Here is a 7652-nt window from a genome sequence, read left to right as displayed (position 1 = left end):
CATTCCCATGTTGACGTTGACCTGTTTGGTAAAGCTTTTTCTATTGATGTGACAGGAGACAGTTTCACTCATTTGATGCAGGTGATATGAAGCAGCTACCCTATTCCAAACTTAAAAATGGAAAGTGTAATGCTGGTGGTCAACAAAAGAGGAGGAGGAGGAGGAGGAGGAGGAGGAGGAGGAGTTTGGATTTGATATCTCACTTTATCGCTACCCTAAGGAGTCTCAAAGCGGCTGACATTCTCCTTTCCCTTCCTCCCCCACAACAAACACTCTGTGAGGTGAGTGGGGCTGAGAGACTTCAGAGAAGTGTGACTGGCCCAAGGTCACCCAGCAGCTGCATGTGGAGGAGCGGAGACGCGAACCCGGTTCCCCAGGTTACGAGGCCGCTGCTCTTAACCACTACACCACACTGGCTCTCAGAGGTTTAAAGACTGTCTCAAGGCAAATCCAAAAAAATGTAGTATAAGCACCAACAATTGGGAATCACTGGTCTGCGAGCGCTCCAATTAGAGATCAGCCTTTACCAAAGGTGACATGGGCTTTGAAGACGCTTGAACTCAGGACACAAGGGAGAAACGTGCTAAGAGGAAGACACACTTGGCAAACCCTCACTGTGATCAACTCCTGCTGGGAAACCAATGTCCCCACAGTGGAAGGACGTGTGGATCCAGAATTGGCCTCCACACTTCCGGGTTGGCGCCTCCGGTAATGGCAGAATTCCTCTGATCGGGAGGAATTTACTTCGTGGAAATTAGGGTCTGGCCGCCACGGCGAAGGCGGAGACCCACTAAAAATCACAGGCGGGTGAAGCCTGTGAACGTGGGATTCGGCTGGCACCTTTTGCGCCTCCCCTACTCGCGGGGAAACCCGGTTTCGGGGATCCGGAGCAACGTGGGGTGAGCGGCGTGGTGCTTCGAACTGTTTGCTTCTTCCACGGAGCGAAGCCGCATAGCTGTTGCCGGAGAGCGCTGACCTTTTCCTGTGGACAATTTGATCTTAAAGCAACTACCCGTGAGTAGAGCGGAGAATTGGATTTTTAAACGTCTTAATTTGGTGTCGAAACGGGGAGGTCCAAAACAGGAAGTCCACCCCCCCCCCTTTTGTAAATAGATTGAAGCAATGAGGATGCAAGCCGAAGTCACGGAAAGTCTATTGTAAAGGACTAAATTTCCATCGGTAAAAAATACTAAACCCCCTTGGTGGCAGGAGAAGAGGGGGGAAAGTTCTGGACTGAATATACCTGCAGGAGAGAGCGAACAGAGTTAAAATACCATTGCTCCGATCCTGGAAACGGGCTGCCAGCAGGACTGACGTGCTTTAGAATGCTCATTGACTGTGATTAGAACGTTCACTGACAGCTAGTTAAATAAGAGAAATATATTGTTTCCATTGTCTCCGTCTGCGTTTAAAAAGGAGTAAAAGTAACTGAAAATTGAAACTAACTTTATTGTTTGAACTGTGTCTAAAAGGACCAATACAAATAGAAACTGTTTCCCTCTAGAGGAAGCCTTTGAAACTGCTACAAGAGCTGAGCTGGGGGAATTTCCAGCTGCAAGATAAAACGCTGTGAGATTCTGGGACTGACCTTGAATCGGTTAAGAATGTCGACAGAAGAGGCCTTAGTGGTTGCATTAAGTAAGATAAACGACTCACTGGAACAGCTTAACAAGAAGGTGGATGTGGTAACTACCAAAACTACCAAAAACTACCAAAATCAATAATTTGGGTCAAAAAGTGAACATCAATACAGAAACTATTCAGAAATTGATACAGGAATCTACTTTGACATGGCAAACTGCGGAGAAGGCTAGGGAGAAAGTTGCTGTTGTTGAACCTAAAGTAACACAACTGGAGAGAGAGAGAGTCCCAGCCTCACGGATGCAACTTGATGATCATAAGTTGATGCCTTCTATGATTGAATTTAAAGAAAATTAGATTTCGAGGATCAGAGCTCTACCTGAACTGGAGAAGGAAAGTTTGATAGATCCCCTCACACAGGAATTTGCTGATTTTTGGGACCTGGACTTGGGTCAAGAAGAGATTAAAATTGTGAGGGCCTTCAGACTTGGAGAAATTTTGAAAGACGTCCCGAAATATCTTTTGGATCTTAGTTTTAACTACGGAGATTTGGTTGCCCTGTCAAGAAGGAATAAAATCATCTCTAGGTGGGAGTTTCCCCGAGATCTACTCTTCATTCTCAAAGGAAGGAAAATAAAAATAAGATCAGTAGAAGACAAAGTAAAGTGCATGTATAAATACGAAGAAGACTTGCAGACTTGGAAGAAGACTTGGAAAAGACTTAAGAGCCTCGGACAGAAGATTACCAGGTTGATGGACTATATGGAATTGGCGGAAATGACTGGCAGAATCCGAGACCAGGGAGAAGAGACGGTGGAAGAAGATTGGAAAAAGATTAAAGACTATTTATGGAAATATTATAAAATTAATGAGTGTTAGAAAAATGTTGGAATGAAGCTATACGGCTTTAGTAGAAATGTTAGAAGGAATTAAGTACAAGTAGATTATTGGAGTATTAAAGGGAAAATAAGGTTAAAATTATATGACAGAAAATAGAGGAAGATGGAAAGGAATTGCTGAAACAATTAATAGAAGTGGAATACAAAAAGGGAGGTGTGAGGAGGTCGTTGAAACAAGTGAATGTAAGATATGATATTGAAATGGTATGATGTGTGTTCTAAATTGTTTTTGCTTTGTCTTGCTTAGTTTATTGTGTTAGTGTCGTGTTGTGTATTGTTTATACATTGTATTGTATTGTTTTTTTCTGTTTTTTCATCTTTTTTCTTTTTTTCCCTTCCTTTTTTCCTTTTTGTAATCTTTAAAAGTAATAAATATTATTTTTAAAAAAACACAAACAGAATTGGCCTCCACAGTCACTTACAGACTCACTGTTAAGACCGTGTTCATGGAAAACAATCTTACTCAGCTACAAGGGATCACCAAAGAAGAAGAAGAAGAAGAAGAAGAAGAAGAAGAAGAAGAAGAAGAAGAAGAAGAAGAAGAAGAAGAAGAAGAAGAAGCCTTTCAGAGGAGGGGGGGGCATATGCAATAATAATAATTAGAGAATGACTTTGGGAATAAGCCCCAAGGGAAAATCCATACCGGCCGCTTTGTGGGATGACTTCAGGAGAATAAAAGGCAAAGGAGTAAACTCTGCACAAATCCAGAGTGGAGTCCCTAAGGTGGTTTGGTGGTGCCTCGTACACTTCCTTCCAGCAACTCCTGCAGCCAAGCTGGTGCCAAATGTCTTGTTCTGCTTTCCTTTGGACCCCATCATTGAGGCTGAGAGGGGGGGTTTGTTGTCTGGGCAGCCCAGGACCCCCAGACACCCTGCCCCAGCTTGCACCCCAGAGAGGATGCTTTGGTGCTGCTAATGCAGCAAAAACAACACAGGAGGCAGCAGTTAAGGAGTCACCCGGTTCTGCCGCCACAGCAGACACTGCAATTCTCCAACAGTTATACTTTGCCCCCTGAGGTGCATTCCATTGTCTATCGAAACAGACAGATACCAACAACAAAGAATCAGGATCAGTATTTATTTAGGAATGTAATGGAAATATTTTCCCCCTTCCCTTCCTTGTGCTTAATAGCTAAATGAGCCTATAAGCCTGCCTTTTATGGAGTTTGGCCATTGATCCACCTAGCCCCCTATGGCCCGCTCTGTCTGGCAGCTGCTCTGTGCTCCGCTTCCTCGAGGCTCCGCCTCTCCAAGGGCGTCATCAGGCCCTGCAGCCACTGCAAACATGGAAATCCCATCTCAAGCAAGAGTTTGCTGCTTTGTCCCGAATCCAGCTCTCCTAACCTGGTGAAAGGATGCAATGTGAACTGACTTCCCCCAGTAATTAAAATCCTAGCCCCGTTTGCGGACCTGCCTTTGCCAATCAAAAAAAGCAATTACTGATTTATGGAACCTTGTTTTCTGCAGGGTGAAAACAGTTTGCACTTTCTCAAGTTTTTTATGAGAAGTATTTTGTTTTTCTGAAATATTTGCCAAGTGGGCTCCCCTGGAGCTGTTGCTGGGAGATGCAGCGTCAAACGCTAGCAAATCAATAAATCACAGCCGGTTACATGAAAGATGGGTTTGGCTGGGAAGCAGAGGATCCGTGCAGAATTCGAGCAGCTCCACAAATTGCCACGAGCAGGCTGTTGCGAGGATGAAATGGGATCAACTTCAGGAGAGCCAGGATGAGCTCCTTGGAGGAAGCGCCATGGGCGGAAGATACGCTTCGCATGAGGGATTGGACAGATCCCCTGGCCAACCTTTGCAAAAAGATGTGCTGAGTCTCACAGGGAGGCCAAGAGCAGGACCTCGGGGTCAGAGCAGGTGGTTCAAGGAAGATGCCGACCCAGGATGCAACAGCCGTGAGAAAGGCAAAGTCCATGCTAGGCATTAATAGGAAATGGATGGGAAAGAAAACAGCCAGTATCCGAATGCCATCATACAAGTCTATGGTGCAGCCACATTTGAAATGCTGTGCACAGTTCTGGTCCTATTACAGAGCTGGGAAAAGTTCAGAAGAGAGCTGCCAGAATGATCAACGCTGCAGCCCTATGAAGAACAGCCGCAGCATCTGGAACCTTTTAGACTGGAGAAAAGACAAGTAAGAGAATTCTAAAATCATCCACAACATGGAGAAAGTGAAGAGAGAAAAGTCTTTCTCCTTCTCTCCTATCACAAGAACTTGTGGCATCAAAGAAAGCTGAATGCTGGAAGTTTCAGGACCAATGAAAGGAAGTCCTTCTTCATGCAGGACATAGTTAACTAGCAGAACTTCTTTCCTCAGGAGTGCCCCCAACCTGGATGGCTCCCAGAGAGGATTGGGCCATGAAGGAGGAGAGGGTGATCGATGGCTCCTAGCTATGATGGCTCTGCTCTGTCCTGCCCAGTCAGAGGCAGGGATGCTCTCAAATGCCAGTTGCTGGAAACAGCAGGAGGGGACCCAGGAATGCTTTCTTGCACTTTCTTGTCACCAAATTGGGAAAGAGAGGCCTGGTGACTGTTTTTGGTTTCCTCCCTGCACCTAATGTGTGTTGTATCCTCTCCAACAAATTAATAACTTCCCAAGGACTGTCAAATTGTGTGTTTGGGTTCTATAGCTCTGCTTCTTTGCAATTTTGGGATGGAAGCAGTATGTGGTTCTAGCTGGGGTGGGGCCTTCAGTCTTCCAAAGGTCAGCTTTTCCTCACGATGTGTGTGAGCCTCCTGCATTCCCACTGAAGGGCAAAGTTTAAGCAATACCTTGCATCCAGGCTCCCAATAGCATGCCACTTAAAAAAAATGGAGTCTATCGGTCTCTAGTTTTGAACTTGGCTTGGCAGTTTTGGTCTTGTTTACTATTTGAACATGCATCAGTCTGGAAGCTGATTCAAAGCATTTGAGATGCTATTTCTTCATTGTGTTTTGTTTTGTTTTGTTTTGTTTTTAATAATTTTTATTAACTGGCCAATCACATCAGATTAAATCACATCACATAAATTCCGAATTACAAAGCCAAATTTTATATTTCTTCATTGTGTTTTGAGACAAAGCGGCTGGCAAGAAGATTCAACTTGCTGAGCAAGTGACCAGCTGATGCCATGTTTCTTGGCTGATGTAGGTGAGGATTCAGAGAGGACTGTCCCATCTTCCACTCTTCTCTCATTCATTATAGCTATTGCACTGACAACAGAACGACCCTTGGCTCTGGCAACAGTGGAGGAGGCAAGCATAAAGATTGCTAAAGAAGATCAGTCTGTGACTCTTACTTTTAAAAAAGAAAGAAAGAAAGAGAAGGAAGGAAGGAAGGAAGGAAGGAAGGAAGGAAGGAAGGAAGGAAGGAAGGAAACTTTGCCTTCGAAATGGTTCTGCTGGTTTGAACTTTGTTTGCTTGCTGAGATTATATGCTCCCTAAAATAGAAGATGATTGAAACTGCTCCCCCCCCCATTACACTTCTGAAGATTTGGCACTCGTCTTAGAAGAATATTAAAAGGGGGGGAGAACTGCTCTTGGGCTGGGGGGGGTCCTGCTTGCAGGATTCCCACAGGCACTTGGTTGGCCACTGTGGGAACAGGATGGGCCACTGGCCTGATCCAGCAGGCACTTCTCATGCTCTTATTTATGGTAAGCCAACGTGTTTCCCTCTCCCCCTCCTCTTTCTGTCTCCCCACCCCCACCCCCAGATTTCTCTCCCATGAAGGAAGACAGCCCTTGCTCCCCCCAGCCCCTCCCTGGGCAACTCCCAAGCAGAGCCTCAAGCAGCCCCTCGTTTATTCAGAAGCAATTGAAATTTGCATTATTCATGCATTCTTTAACCTTTTCAACAGATTTCTGTCTCTCCTGATTGCTTCTCCCCTCCCTGCCTCCCTCCTTGGGAGCATCACCTGCCACTCATTTGGCTGCCTTTGCCCCTCCCCCTTCCTGCTTCCAACCCAACAGGTGGGGAGGGGGTGTGTGAAAAGGGCCTGAGCTAGGCTTCTTCCTGAGTTAAGAGCCCACCCAGACATCAGGGGCACTCACAAGGAGGGGCTTTAGTGGAGCCCCCCCCCCATTCTGCCTCTGTCCTGCAACCCTAAAGAAAGTCATGGGCAAAGGCCCAGTCCTGAGGCAGGGACTCAGAACCCCTTTTCCCTCCTGCTCTGAGGTGCGGGGGGGGGGCTGCCAAACCAGGTGCTGGAGCAGAATCATCTCACCCTTGCCCCCCTCCCTCCATAAGGCCCCTCAGGACGGAGCATCACTTGGGCAGCAGCATTGCCAAGGAGGAGGAGACAGTGGTACCTTGGTTCTCAAACTTAATCCGTTCCGGAAGTCCGTTCCAAAACCTTGCCCCCCTGGCGGCTCATTGACTGAGCTTGTTGAGGGCTGGAATACCCAGCTCCTGGCAGCCATTGATGAGATCGCACCGAAGCGCCCTCTGCGACCCCGCAGAAACCGGGCTCCCTGGTTTACCGAGGAGCTTTGGAAAATGAAGCGGGACCTCAGACGGCTAGAGCGAGTATGGCGGGGTGCCCGTGACGGAGCCTCAAGAACATCTTATAGGATTTTTGTGAAAACCTATGAAGTGGCAGTTAAGGCCGCTAAGAAGTCTTACTTCTCGGCCTCCATTGCATCTGCTAGCTCTCGCCCGGTGCAATTATTTAGTATAATCAGGTCTTTAACATCCCTTGAAGGACAGCCAAATTTAAATAACAATCTGACACACAGCTGTGAGGCATTTGCGAGCTTTTTTGCGGAGAAGGTCCTGTTGCTCCGCCATGACCTCCCTGCCAATTTGGATACAATAAAGGAACTGGAGGCCCCTCAACTGTCCTTGGGTCCAGTATTGGACCACTTTGACCGGATATCCCCAGCCGATGTGGACAGACTCCTCTGAGCTGGAAAGCCCACCACTTGTCCTCTTGACCCGTGCCTGTCTTGGCTGATGAGAGAGTGTACATACGAGGTGCGGGCCCCCCTGGGGGATATCATCAATTTGTCCCTTGGCACCTGGATATTCCCAGGGGAACTGAAGGAGGCAGTGGTGCGCCTGGTCTTAAAGAAAACATCATTAGATCCCTTAGATCTATCCAATTACCGCCCGGTTTCAAATCTTCCATTCCTGGGTAAGGTGATTGAGAGAGCAGTTGCTGAACAGGTTGGTAGGTTTCTGGATGA

This window comes from Podarcis raffonei, chromosome 1 (genome assembly GCF_027172205.1).
Source record: "Podarcis raffonei isolate rPodRaf1 chromosome 1, rPodRaf1.pri, whole genome shotgun sequence".
NCBI lineage: Eukaryota > Metazoa > Chordata > Lepidosauria > Squamata > Lacertidae > Podarcis > Podarcis raffonei.
Note: the sequence above shows the minus strand (reverse complement) of the source record.